The sequence below is a fragment of the Salmo trutta genome, chromosome 2, assembly GCF_901001165.1.
Source record: "Salmo trutta chromosome 2, fSalTru1.1, whole genome shotgun sequence".
NCBI lineage: Eukaryota > Metazoa > Chordata > Actinopteri > Salmoniformes > Salmonidae > Salmo > Salmo trutta.
The window spans coordinates 5,805,788-5,820,798 of NC_042958.1; the positions used below are offsets into that span (position 1 = coordinate 5,805,788).

Here is a 15,011-nt window from a genome sequence, read left to right on the forward strand (position 1 = left end):
TTATGCCCTGTATTTTATGTGTACTATTTTCAGGAACATCTCCATACGTGCAACTATCACTTGAAGGTTTCACAGAGTACAATTTATTGTCTCATCTGTTATTTACAAGGCAAGTCCCACACAGACTCATAAAACCACACTGCAGTCTATGGGTCAAAGCAGCCATTTTGGTAAAGTAGAATAGAGGTTGAGAAAATGTCAGGTTTTCTGCCAACGACCACCTTTCCTCTTCATTTGTTCTCAAGTAAAAAAAACAAAGTTTATACTGTGCTTGTTGAATTGACCACCATGCATTCTTCATGTACAGCTACGACCACTGTACTGTATGTATTGTGCATAGAGGTAGCAAACAAAATTCTCATCTACCTACGTAGGCCTATGTCAGATCAAGGATTAGTGCAAGTCAGTAAAAACTGAGCTTTGTTTTACCACCTATGACAGTGTACCTTGTGTCTTACATTATATATTTTGTGTTGTTGATATTTTACCCCCTTTTCTCCACAATGTTAGATATTGTCTCATCGCTGCAACTCTCCAACGGGCTTGGGAGGTGAAGGTCGAGTCATGCTTCCTCCGAAACATGACCCGCCAAACTTCGCTCCTTAACACCCGCCCGCTTAACCCAGAAGCCAGTCGCATCAATGTTGCAGAGGAAACACCGTTCAACTAACGACCGAAGTCAGCCTGCAGGCACCCGACCCGCCACAAGGAGTTGCTAGAGCTCGATGAGCCAAGTAAACCCCCGCACCCCAGGATCAAACCCGGGTCTGTAGTGCGCCACTACAGCGCCACTCGGGAGGCCGTCACATTATTCTATAGCAGACAGAAAAGGTGAGATGAGGCATGGGCCCATGTTATAAGGTCTCTGATGGTTGCTGTATACGTGTTCTACTCCATCTGCTCTGATAATGAATTCAAAAACAGACTTGACAGTGAGCTGTACCTCTCTGCCTCACCAGGGCCATGTTCCAATTATTTAGAAAGTGTCTATGCTGCTTCCTATTGTAGTGGAATTAAATCATCATAAACTGCAATCAATATTCTTCCAGCAGTGAAATGTCCTGACGTGATAAATTATACACTTTGATGCATCATTTTACTTCAGGTTGGTATTATCATTTGCAAATGAGTTGTCCATATTCATAACGTTTTCTCATATAGATTGATTATTGCTGGGATACAATTGTTTCCTCGGGGATAAACGGACCATCATAACAGCAGAAGTTTTAAAAACATCACTGAAATAGAGTATATTTCTGCCTCCAGGGTTCTTGTTACGAAATACATCAACTGAGGCATTACATAGCTGGGAGACGTGAATGAAAAGGAACTAATATTCATTCAATTTTTTCTCCTCTTCAGTATTATCATGCACCCCATAGGATGAAACCAGGGTTAGGAGTTCACTCTTTGATTTATCTCAAGTAGGCAGACCGGAGACCGAGGCGGGCGGCGGCCGCGGTGCAGGAGGGAAATTACCTAATGAGAATGCCCCTCTGCGTCGGGTGTGAATGATGGCTACCGTGATTGGCCGGGATGTCGGCGAGGGGGGCAGGTGGGCGGGGTTGGTGGGTGGTGACTAGACGTGCGTTCATCCGTTCTGTGGTCAGGCAGGCGGGCCCGACTGATGGGCTTTTGTTCTACTGGTGGCCCTTTCCCCCTCATTAACCAGAGGGCTGACGGCCTGACGCCGAGACAGACTCCCACCGTCGTCACTCGAATCATGTCTGATGGGACGAGGTCTATTAGCTTGGCAGATGATCGTATCGACGTTTCCACTGACAAGATGTAGAAGCCCGCTATCTTGCTGCCTACATGGAACATTGGATCGGCCAGCACTTTATTACCATTAGACCAACTGGCTACACTAAGGGCTTTTTAATCACCTCTCTCTCTTCTGTCCTCACAAAGAAAAATGCAGATCACAAAACCTGGGAACCATGCTTTTGCTCATTTGCTGATTAGGTTTGTAAATGTAACACTCAAGTAGTTCAACATGGTCTTAAACGTTTTATATATGACGCGTCGACTGCAAGTTGATATGCACATAGGCCTACGTTAGTATTTTACATCACGGGCAGTGAATGTTTCAATTCCAACAGAGACAACGCACCTTCTCAATTACAACCGGGTGTTATAGGACACTAAATTGTGACAATGTCATGAACTGCCAAAGCCCAGTTGATTAGAAAGAGTAAGAAGTATGACTCTATAAAGAGAAGGAACCGGAACCACCTGACGATAGCATCCTCCTCCCACCCAGCCAGCGTTGCCTAGGTGATTACATATTTCAACCTGCGGTTTAAAAGATGACATACTGGAAAAACAACACCGACCTCGCACATCCCGCAAAGTGTCACTTAAAATATGGCACAATTCAAAGAATGATAGGGAGTAGCTCAGCTTGGTGACCGTTTCTATTTATTGTTTTGACTGAATAGATAACATGAAGCTACTGTAAGACTCCTCCTTCACCACCTTCAGGTCATCTCCTCTCAGATATGGGTTACAGCACTAGGGAACAATGGGGATATGAGTTACAGCACTAGGGAACAATGGGGATATGAGTTACAGCACTAGGGAACAATGGGGATATGAGTTACAGCACTAGGGAACAATGGGGATATGAGTTACATCATTTACATTTTAGTCATTTAGCAGACACTCTTATCCAGAGTGACTTACAGTAGTGAATGCATACATTTCAATTAATTTCATTTCATTTCATACATTTATTATTATTTTTATTTTTTTTCTTCGTACTGGCCCCCCGTGGGAATTGAACCCACAACCCTGGCGTTGCAAACACCATGCTCTACCAACTGAGCCACAGGGAGGCTGCACTAGGGAACAATGGGGATGTGAGTTACAGCACTAGGGAACAATGGGGATGTGAGTTACAGCACTAGGGAACAATGGGGATGTGAGTTACAGCACTAGGGAACAATGGGGATATGAGTTACAGCACTAGGGAACAATGGGGATATGAGTTACAGCACTAGGGAACAATGGGGATATGAGCTACAGCGCTAGGGAACAATGGGGATATGAGTTACAGCACTAGGGAACAATGGGGATATGAGCTACAGCACTAGGGAACAATGGGGATATGAGCTACAGCGCTAGGGAACAATGGGGATATGAGTTACAGCACTAGGGAACAATGGGGATATGAGTTACAGCGCTAGGGAACAATGGGGATATGAGTTACAGCACTAGGGAACAGTGGGGATATGAGTTACAGCACTAGGGAATGATATTTATGTCCAAGAGAAGAGTGGGAAGAGGTAGAGAGAGAGGGCTAGTCATTTATCAGGTGGAGTCTCTGTCCCTGGGCAGAGCTTTTTAAGGACATGGAGCATCTGTCAGCATCATAAACCTCCTGTGGTGGTCTCCGGCACCGGCCCATCAACAGATCACTCCCCCCCGGCCCGCCAACAAATCCACGCCCCGGCCTGTCAACGCCTGAGAATCTGTACACTTCAGCGGTTGCAACTGAAATGATGTACAGCTTGTTCTGGCCGGTGTGGTCTGAAGACAGAGCCCCCCTCCACGGTGTGGTCTGAAGACAGAGCCTCCTCCACAGTGTGGTCTGAGGACAGAGCCCCCTCCACAGTGTGGTCTGAAGACAGAGCCCCCCTCCACGGTGTGGTCTGAAGGCAGAGCCCCCCTCAATAGTGTGGTCTGAGGACAGAGCCCCCTCCACAGTGTGGTCTGAAGACAGAGCCCCCTCCACGGTGTGGTCTGAAGGCAGAGCCCCCTCCACGGTGTAGTCTGAAGGCAGAGCCCCCTCCACGGTGTGGTCTGAAGACAGAGCCCCCTCCACGGTGTGGTCTGAAGACAGAGCCCCCTCCACGGTGTGGTCTGAGGACAGAGCCCCCTCCACGGTGTGGTCTGAAGGCAGAGCCCCCTCCACGGTGTGGTCTGAAGACAGAGCCCCCTCCACAGTGTGGTCTGAGGACAGAGCCCCCTCCACAGTGTGGTCTGAGGACAGAGCCCTCTCCACAGTGTGGTCTGAGGACAGAGCCCCTCCACAGTGTGGTCTGAGGACAGAGCCCTCTCCACAGTGTGGTCTGAAGACAGAGCCCCCTCCACAGTGTGGTTTGAGGACAGAGCCCCCCTCCACAGTGTGGTCTGATGACAGAGCCCCCTCCACGGTGTGGTCTGAGGACAGAGCCCCCTCCACAGTGTGGTCTGAGGACAGAGCCCCCTCCACAGTGTGGTTTGAGTCCCCTACCCCTAGTGTCTCTAATGATGATCAAACCGTTTGTGGCGGTGGGTACATGCCCCCTGCCCATGTGATTTCCATGCCAAACAAATTATTCTTACGCGGGAGTGTGAAATTATTAATTCAGGGAGAGACGTGCTCACTCACCCTGAGCTGGGAGAGGAGGAAGAGGATATGAGGGGGGAGATGTTGCCATTGTGGTAGTATGTGTGTGTTTCTGCGTGTATGCCGTGTGTGTACGTTCGTGCGTGCGTGCGCGCGTGTGTGTGTGTGTACATGCGTGTGTAACAGTAACATATGAGCCGGTGGCAGCACTGAGAGACCCGAGTGTGAGATAGAGATAGAGAGAGAGAGAGAGAGAGAGAGAGAGAGAGAGAGAGAGAGAGAGAGAGAGAGAGAGAGAGAGAGAGAGGGAGGTAGAAAATCATGGCACATGAGTGATGGATATGTGTGTGCATAAAATGTGCTTTACTTTATGCGTGCGTGACTTGTGTGTCTGCAGCTGTAAAGCGGTGACCCACAGCTCTTTGATATACTCCTGATTTCACGTTGACAGAACACCTTTCATTGCTCGTCTCCACTGATGTGTCAGATGAGAAATACAGATGTAGGATCTTAATTTGCTACTGCAGAAAAATTGTCTGCAGAAACAGGACATTTGAATTATTATGTGGATTATAATTAAACAGATTTTTTTTTAGGGGTTGATAGATTCTTCGGATGGGAAAATTACAAACTTCAGAAGCCTTTTTAAACCTCAATGCACTACAAGTTAAAAAGTTATTCTACAACAGGGTAATCAAATTAAGATCCTACATCTGTATGGTCCTCTACAATTCCTCTCAGTCACCGTGCCAAGGTGCATCACAGTAAGTGGACATGAACCAAAAGTCGCTTGTCTTGGTTACTATTCTGTAGGGTCAACATCCACTGTTAACGGCCATTGTCTTTAACACAATTACGATACAGTAGCTCAACTTTGCCACAACATTAACTATTCCTTAGCTTTTCCTGTGACATCAGACTCTATAGAAGACTACAGGATCTCGCTATGTCCAATAGAAATACAATTATAACACTTACCATTATTTCTATGTGTGTGTGTGTGTGTGTGTGTGTGTGTGTGTGTGTGTGTGTGTGTGTGTGTGTGTGTGTGTGTGTGTGTGTGTGTGTGTGTGTGTGTGTGTGTGTGTGTGTGTGTGTGTTTCTCGTATTACCCATGGTGACTGGGGTTGAGAGCTGAGATGAATGGGTGTAGGTGACAGTCGGGTTCTTGATGTGGGTGACTTTGACAAAACACACAAAGCCCAGCTGCCGGCTCAAGCTGCCGCGATTGGCAACCAAGGCTCATTTACTCACCCCAATCCACACTGTGTTCATTAGCCTTTCACACTGCACAGTCTTTTCCGTCCGACGCCGACGCCTAGGCCTAAGGGAATCACATGCCTTTATGAATTCAAGAGCTTAACAAACATCCTATTTTTTTTGGACACAATTATTCTTATTCTGGTTCCTTGTTGTAGTGGAATAGGCAAAGCTATGCTGAGACTCAGAGATGAGATGCCACACAAACCCATCAGAAGAAATCTGATTTAATCAAAGGAAACTAATCTAATGACAATTTCTCATCTCTTACTACAACCCCTCGAGACGTCATGATAGATCATAGATCTAAGGAGACGTCGCAAAATAAGACTCTCAACGAGCACCAACAGTCAATTAGAAGTCACTGTTATGATCCAAACTGATTATCTACTGTAACATGATCATGTATTATTAATATTATTACCACCCACCACTGCGACCTGTATGCTCTCGTCGGCTGGACCTCGCTACATATTCGTCGCCAGACCCACTGGCTCCAGGTCATCTATAAGTCTTTGCTAGGTAAAGTGCCACCTTATCTCAGCTCACTGGTCACCATAACAACACCCACCCGTAGCACGCACTCAAGCAGGTATATCTCACTGGTCATCCCCAAAGCCAACACCGCCTTTGGCCGCCTTTCCTTCCAGTTCTCTGCTGCTAATGACTGGAACGAATTGTAAAAATCGCTGAAGTTGGAGACTTATATCTCCCTCACTAACTTTAAGCATCAGCTATCTGAGCATCTTACCGATCGCTGCAGCTGTACACAGCTCATCTGTAAATAGCCCATCCAATCTACCTACTTCATCCCCATATTGTTTTTTTTTTCTTTTTTGCTCTTTTGCACACCAGTATTTCTACTTGCACATCATCATCTGCACATCTATCGCTCCAGTGTTAATTTGCTAAATTGTAATTACTTCGCTACTATGGCCTATTTATTGCCTTACCTCCTCACACCATTTACACACACTGTATATAGACTTTTTCTATTGTGTTACTTGACTGTATGTTTGTTTATTCCATGTGTAACTCTGTGTTGTTTGTGTCTCGCTGCTTTGCTTTATCTTGGCCAGGTCGCAGTTGTAAATGAGAACTTGTTCTCAACTGGCCTACCTGGTTAAAAAAGGGTTATATTTTTTTTTTTAAAGTATGAACCAATTGCGGCAATCAGCACTCTATGCCATTTTGTTAATTTGAAACCTAGCGAGAGCCCAGACTGACCTTAAATTCCTTGAGTGAAATACATAAACATTGAAGAGGTGGGGTAGAATATAGCAACACCTATTCTGTCCATGAGTGACTCATTACAAAACTAAGACAGAATAACACACCACAGAGGATTGAACCAACCAACGAGGATGCCTGAGCAGGCTATGAATAGCTAGTTTTTCATCCATCAGCTTTAAAAACAATATATATATATATATATATATTATTTGCCTAACTAAATCAAATCAAAGTTCATTAGTCATGTACACAGATTTGCATATGTTATCGCAGGTACAGCATAATGCTTGTTTCTCTATCTCCAACTGAGTAGTAATACCTAGCAATACAAAACAATACACATAATCCGAAAATATAAAAAAATATATATAATAATAATAATAATCAAAACAAGCAATGTCAGAGTCCGGAATATAAATATATATATATGTATATAATTGACAGAGAGTAGTCTGTTCTTTGTTCCATTAATAGACACATCCTATGTGTTTTAATCAAATCACCTATATGCACTGAGCTTGTCTGATGCTTTAAGCGAACTGTTTGATTAAATCATTAAGACACACAAATGACTAGAAGGAACCCGACCGCTGCTGCGACCACCACAGAACATCAACAGTGTTTTTCTGTGTTGCTGAGATGCAACATAATTACAGCCATTTCTGACTGAAAAGTTCTGTAACTGAAGTCCCTCAACAGTCCCTATTCCCTCAACCCTGGCTTTCTTTACGTGATACATGTATGAATCACATCCATGTGACCAATAGGGCCTGACCTATAACATATCACAGTCACATCAATAAATTGGTTATAACAAACTCCAAACACCCTAACACGTGACAGTAAAATGGATACAGAGGACGTGACAAATACATTTGAAACGGGGGAATGTTTACTGGTTGCACAGGAGGTAAAGGGGAAGTCAGATGTGTGGAATAAATGTGACTAGTTGTGGAAAATACTGGAGATCCAAGAAAAAGAAGGTAAGGAACAAATGCTGCATGCATATTATGTGTGACTAACAGGTGCTGTAAGATTACAATATAATTGTTCTGACCGTTTAGAACAATGTAAACAACACTAAATAAATGATAGTCGGACCAGAGAGTCTGTTGTAATGAACCTGCACAATGTTATTACAACACATTATTTCGAGACATTGTGTATTTTCCCACACTACCCCAGCCAGGTGCAAATTGGGGGAGGGACACAACAAATAAATAGCTTTGCATGTGTGGCTCCCTACCACAATCAATCAGTATGGCAAAAATAATCTCTGCTCAGAGGGCCTTAGAAAAAAATTGCAGAGAGAGAAACTAGTGTGGAAGATGAAGAATTTTCTGAATATGAGGATCATGTCTTTGTCAATTCCGAGTCTGACAGTGAGTTGGAAGAAGAGGATGAGATTGACCCTCAACCAGCCCCAGGACCAGCCCGTCAGCAACCAGCCCCAGGACCAGCCCCAGGACCAGCCCCAGGACCAGCCCCAGGACCAGCCCCAGGACCAGCCCGTCAGCAACCAGCCCCAGGACCAGCCCCAGGACCAGCCCCAGGACCAGCCCGTCAGCAACCAGCCAGAGGACCAGCCCCAGGACCAGCCCCAGGACCAGCCCCAGGACCAGCCCCAGGACCAGCCCGTCAGCAACCAGCCCCAGGACCAGCCCCAGGACCAGCCCCAGGACCAGCCCGTCAGCAACCAGCCAGAGGACCAGCCCCAGGACCAGCCCCAGGACCAGCCCCAGGACCAGCCCCAGGACCAGCCCCAGGACCAGCCCGTCAGCAACCAGCCCCAGGACCAGCCCCAGGACCAGCCCCAGGACCAGCCCGTCAGCAACCAGCCCCAGGACCAGCCCCAGGACCAGCCCGTCAGCAACCAGCCCCAGGACCAGCCCGTCAGCAACCAGCCCCAGGACCAGCCCGTCAGCAACCAGCCCCAGGACCAGCCCCAGGACCAGCCCCAGGACCAGCCCCAGGACCAGCCCGTCAGCAACCAGCCCCAGGACCAGCCCCAGGACCAGCCCCAGGACCAGCCCCAGGACCAGCCCGTCAGCAACCAGCCCCAGGACCAGCCCCAGGACCAGCCCCAGGACCAGCCCGTCAGCAACCAGTTCATTAGCAGCCTGCAGGAGGATAAATATTATTTCCAGGATTATCCTCTTTGATAACCAAGACACCAGACCAGCTCGGAGGCAGAGAGACAAGCTAGCTGTAATCAGGTCAGTGTGGGACAAGTGGGTGGACCGCCATCGCCTGTTTTATAAACCTGGGCCCAATGTTACTGTTGATGAGCAGCTTATGCCATTTAGGGTCCGCTGCCCCTTCAGGCAGTTCATACCGTCTAAACCCGCAAAATATGGAATCAGATCTGGGCTGCCTGTGATGCTGCTTCATCATATGCATGGAACTTGCAAGTGTATACGGGGAAGCCAGATGGAGGAGCCCCTGATAAGAACCAAGGGATGCAGGTTGTCCTGGATGTGACACAGGGACTCAGTGGCCACGACATCACATGCAATAACTTTTTTACTTATCACAAGCTGGGATAGGAGCTCCTCAAGAGTAAGCTGACGATGGTAAAACGGTACAAAAAAACAAGCCAGAGCTCCCACCTCAGCTGTTGAATACATGGAACAGGCCTATCAAAGTTTGTGTTCATGGCCGACACGAAACATAAAAAAAACAGAAATCTTAATGGAGTACAATTCCACAATAGGAGGGTTGGACAGTTTAGACAAGCTGGTGACTGGCTACAGCTGCAAAAGAAGAACCCTACGCTGGCCACTTGTGATATTCTTCAACATATTGGACATCTCGTGTACAATGCGTTTGTCATCTGGATGACGTTGAACACAGATTGGAACAGAGGGAAGCTCCAGAGGAATCAGCTCTTTCTCGAGGAGGCAACATATCCCAAAGACCCCAGCTTCTGCAGCATCATGAGGAGGATTCAGGAGGAGGATGCTGGTGGCCCATCCGCCCGACCCACAGAACCAACAACTCCAATACCGGAAGTAAGTGATGCCTGCTGTAACTATATATGTGAGTGAGTAAGATGTTAGTGAAATTGTTTTCATCATTCTAGGTTGCAGCCGGTAGCAACAAGAAGAAGTGCTGCGATGTATGTGGACAGGAAGGACAGGAAGACACAGTGCACATGCATCAAGTGCAAGAAATACATTCGCAACACACACACAGTAAAACTCTGTCCCTCATGTGGTGTGTAGACCGGCCTTAATTTGTGTTCAATGGGGCACATTTATCATTTCCATAAAATACTGTATGTAAAATTTGTCTTTCCAATTTGTTCATTTCAAAGCAATAAACATTAGTGATGAAAACCTTGTTTCATTTATATTTGTTTAAGATAAAAATGATTTATTCCACTCATGTCTTGATTATAATAGATTTTTGTTTACGAATAAAAAAATCTAACAGAGGCAAATGGCAAATGTTAACCATGTGTGCTGTCTATATTGCTTGTAATTGATATGCAACATCGAAGTATGAAGTATTTTTATGTAAATTGATATGGCTGTGTTGTTTTAAAAACCCAATAATGCTGTGAGTCCATCAGACCTGCGAACATTGGGTGAATAACAAAAACATGAACAACACACAAGGATTAAAGCATAACAAAGACTAAAAACAGCCGAATTAGTGAAACTGTAGTTGTGTGAGGCTTGGTGCTCACGGAATCTGCAGGCTATTAAAACAACACTCAAACAGACAACAGCATCAGGATCGCTTTTATTTCTGAAAAGACACACGTCGAAAATCTCATTCCAAAATCATGGGCATTAATATGGAGATGGTCCCTCCCCCCCTTTGTTGCAACAACAACCTTCACTCTTCTTGGAAGGCTTTCTACTAGACATTGGAACATTGCTGCAGGGACATTAGTGAGGTCGGACACTGATGTTGGGCAATTAGGCCTGGCTCGCAGTCGACATTCCAATTCATCCAAAAGGTGTTCGATTGGGTTGCGATCAGGGCTCTGCGAAGGCCAGTCAAGTTTTTCCGCACCTATCTCGACAAACCATTTCTGTATGGACCTCTCTTTGTGCACAGAGATATTGTCATGCTAAAACAGGGAAGGGCCTTCCCCAAACTGTTGTCACAAAGTTGGAAGCACAGAATCGTCTAGATTGTCATTGTATGCTGGAGCGTTAAAATTTCCCTTCACTGGAACAAAGGGACGTGCCCGAATCATGGAAAACAGCCCCAGACCATTATTCCTTCTCCACCAAACTTTACAGTTGGCACTATGCAGTCGGTCAAGTAGCGTTCACCTGGCATCCGCCAAACCCAGATTCCTCTGTCGGACTGCCAGATGGTGAAGCGTGATTCATCACTCCAGAGAACGCGTTTCCACTGCCCTAGAATCCAATGGCGGCAAGCTTTACACCACTCCAGCCGACGCTTGGAATTGCGCATGGTGATCTTAGGCTTGTGTACGGCTGCTTGGCCATGGACACCCACTTTCACAACTAACAGTTATTGTGCTGACGTTGCCTGCAGAGGCAGTTTGGAACTCGGTAGTGAGAGTTGCACCAAGGACAGAGGATTTTTATGCTTCAGCACTCGGTGATCCCGTTCTGTGAGCTTGTGTGGCCTACCACTTCACGAGTGAGCTGTTGTTCATACTAGACATTTCCACTTCGCAATAACAGCACTTACATTTGACCAGGGCAGCTCTAGCATGGCAGAAATGTGACGAACTAACTTGTTGGAAAGGTGGCATCCTATGACGTTGCCACTCTGAGAGTCACTGAGCTCTTCAGTACGGGCCATTCCACTGCCAATGTTTGTCTATGGAGATTGTATGGCTATGTGCTCGATTTTATACACCTGTCAGCAACGGGTGTTGCTGAAATAGCTGTCCATATATTTTTTACATTTGTTATGAAATAATATTATTTTTATTTGTGTTGCACAATTGTTCTTACATAATATAACCATATACAATTTCAGTAGCAGGTCTTAGCACCATGCACAGTTTCCCAAAACAGATACACCAAAAGCATCGGCACTACTTTTCTTATATACATTGCACATGACTGCCATATAGGCTGCGTACCTCTCTTCAGAGGTCATGTGTGACAACTCAAATGTAACACTCTGCCTTGTGGCGGCAGGGTACAGTGCTGTGACGACGGTAGAAGTAGCAGGTGTGGAGGAGTGCTGGAGTGCACACATCAAGGTGTGGCGAGTAGAATGCACAATGGCTGCCGAGGAGGAACAGAACACAGGCTTTGCAGTAGTCGATACACAAAAGGCTTCAGCTCTTGTCCTTTGTAATAGAAACTGAGTTCTACTATTAGGCTGTCTCATCGTTGTACAGTGGTTCATTCTCTACTACTATTCTCAGGAACTGCTTGGGTAGACGACAAGTCCCATGCTACTAACTCTGAAGAGGAGGAAGAGCCGTTCATTAGTTGGTATGGTGGTCATCCTTAGTGTCTAGCCAACAGCTCGCAGATACAGTGCGGGAAGGCTATTCAACATGATGAGATTATTATGGATAAGCGAGATTGTTTTTATTTGTCAATCGGCAGCCAAGCATCGATGATCGTGTCACCAGAATCAAACCCTTGATATCTATTGGAAAGGAGCATCAAGATACTTCAATATAAATATACTTCAATAGTAAATATACTTCAATAATTTACTTCAATATATTGTTTATTGTAGCAACATTTGGTATTAAGGTGTTTCTACTGTAATGTCTTGCATAATACATTTTGATTTTACCTACACAAAAAGATCCCACCGTATTGAAAGAACAAAATTGTATGTTGACATTTATGAAATTGTACCAACATGTCCTGTTTCCATCAGGCTGGTCATGACTTTCTTTATGAGCAGGTAATTCATCCACATGAAATGGTTGGATGGAAAAGTCCACACACAAAACTATTTGTAGAAAAGCAGGATAGAGTCACAAAAGTGAGTAATTTATGGGATGACACTGAAGACGAGAAGACGAGGACGAGAAGACGAAGACGAGAAGACGAGAAGACGAAGACGAGAAGACGAGAAGACGAAGACGAGAAGACAAAGACGAGAAGACAGAGAAGACGAAGACGAGAAGACGAAGACGAGAAGACGAAGACGAGAAGACGAAGACGAGAAGACGAGAAGACGAGGACGAGAAGACGAAGACGAAGACGAGAAGACGAATTTCGGATTTTGGGGTCATGGGCTTACATTGGCTATTCAGCTACACTTTGTCCCTTAGGTATTTGTGAACATACCATACTCTTTCATCTTGACTCTCTCAAAGACAGAGAAAGATATGAAAAGTAGTTCACTGAACTGTTATTATTTTCAGAGTTGCTATACTGCCGAGTGGGAACACTCAAGTTCAGGCAGCAGGCATTTAAATGTAAAGTCATTGAGACCGAATAGAGGGTGAAGTCTTTCATCCTTTGATCAGCGGCGGAAGTATTTTGTCAGGGAATATTCTGTTCCTCAGTCTTCAGTTTGATTCGTCTTCTTTAGAAGAGTAGTTTGGGGATATGCAATGTTCAATTTATGCAGGGAGAATGATGCAATGGAGTTGGTTGAGATGAAGCCAATATAACTAGTGCCGGCAACCCTCTAGGTAAACATGGAACTCTGTTCTGGTCCAGAATGAGTGGATAAAATCTCCCCCAGCTTTTATTGCGAAACATTTGTCATTACATACAATGAGAAAGCCGAGAGAGAGCCGAGAGACTTCCATGAGGAGAGAGAGAGACTGTAGCCAAGTTTGCATATTTCTTAAAAACAAATGTCAACCCAGAAATGTCCATACTGCCCCCTGGTGGTCACTAGTGGTAGCACCTTGGGACAGTGGCCATGCCCAGAGCACAGAGAGACAGCTGCTCTAGTTAACTGACAGTGTTTCGGGAAGCAGCCAGTCTGTTTCCCCCAGGCCAAAGCCATCCTGTCGTGGGTGTCCACGGTGACACGGTCTACTTCGGTGGCCCCCACTCCTCCCCCGTAAACTCCCCCACTTTGATGTCATGTGCAATTGAAAGATATAGATTGCGGGGAAGCGTTTCTTATTTTTTCGCAGCCAATTAGTGAAGTTTAACAGCCTGGCGGAGAAGAGGGGAAGAAGTGAGAGAAATAGAGAGAGAAAGTAAGAGGGCAGGAAGAGGGAGATAGAGAGCTTATTGAGAAGCTATCTGGTGAAAACAACGGCAGGCAACAACAGAGGATCAGAATCGTTATGATTCATCCATTTCCACCATGGGCTCTTCCTGTCTGCTGCTCTTGAGTTGAGTGTCCAAGGATGTCATTTCTCTGAGGTTCCTCTTGAAAACCAAAGAAGAAGAAGTAGTGAGGCTCGAGAGCTAATCATCATACCCCAGCATCATACAGCGTATCAGACTATCTAATCATCATACCCCAGCATCATACAGCGTATCAGACTATCTAATCATCATACCCCAGCATCATACAGCGTATCAGACTATCTAATCATCATACCCCAGCATCATACAGCGTATCAGACTATCTAATCATCATACCCCAGCATCATACAGCGTATCAGACTATCTAATCATCATACCCCAGCATCATACAGCGTATCAGACTATCTAATCATCATACCCCAGCATCATACAGCGTATCAGACTATCTAATCATCATACCCCAGCATCATACAGCGTATCAGACTATCTAATCATCATACCCCAGCATCATACAGCGTATCAGACTATCTAATCATCATACCCCAGCATCATACAGCGTATCAGACTATCTAATCATCATACCCCAGCATCATACAGCGTATCAGACTATCTAATCATTATACCCCAGCATCATACAGCGTATCAGACTATCTAATCATCATACCCCAGCATCATACAGCGTATCAGACTATCTAATCATCATACCTCAGCATCATACAGCGTATCAGACTATCTAATCATCATACCCCAGCATCATACAGCGTATCAGACTATCTAATCAGCATACCCCAGCATCATACAGCGTATCAGACTATCTAATCATTATACCCCAGCATCATACAGCGTATCAGACTATCTAATCATTATACCCCAGCATCATACAGCGTATCAGACTATCTAATCATCATACCCCAGCATCATACAGCGTATCAGACTATCTAATCATCATACCCCAGCATCATACAGCGTATCAGACTATCTAATCAGCATACCCCAGCATCATA

The 15,011-nt window shown here is 45.5% G+C and overlaps 1 non-coding gene across 1 annotated transcript; it reads right to left on the reverse strand.

The window, feature by feature from the left end:
* Positions 1-2,764: 2,764 nt before the first annotated feature.
* Positions 2,765-2,839, reverse strand: trnaa-ugc (transfer RNA alanine (anticodon UGC)). Its single transcript has one exon. It is a non-coding gene; the product is annotated as a tRNA-Ala (tRNA).
* Positions 2,840-15,011: the final 12,172 nt, after the last annotated feature.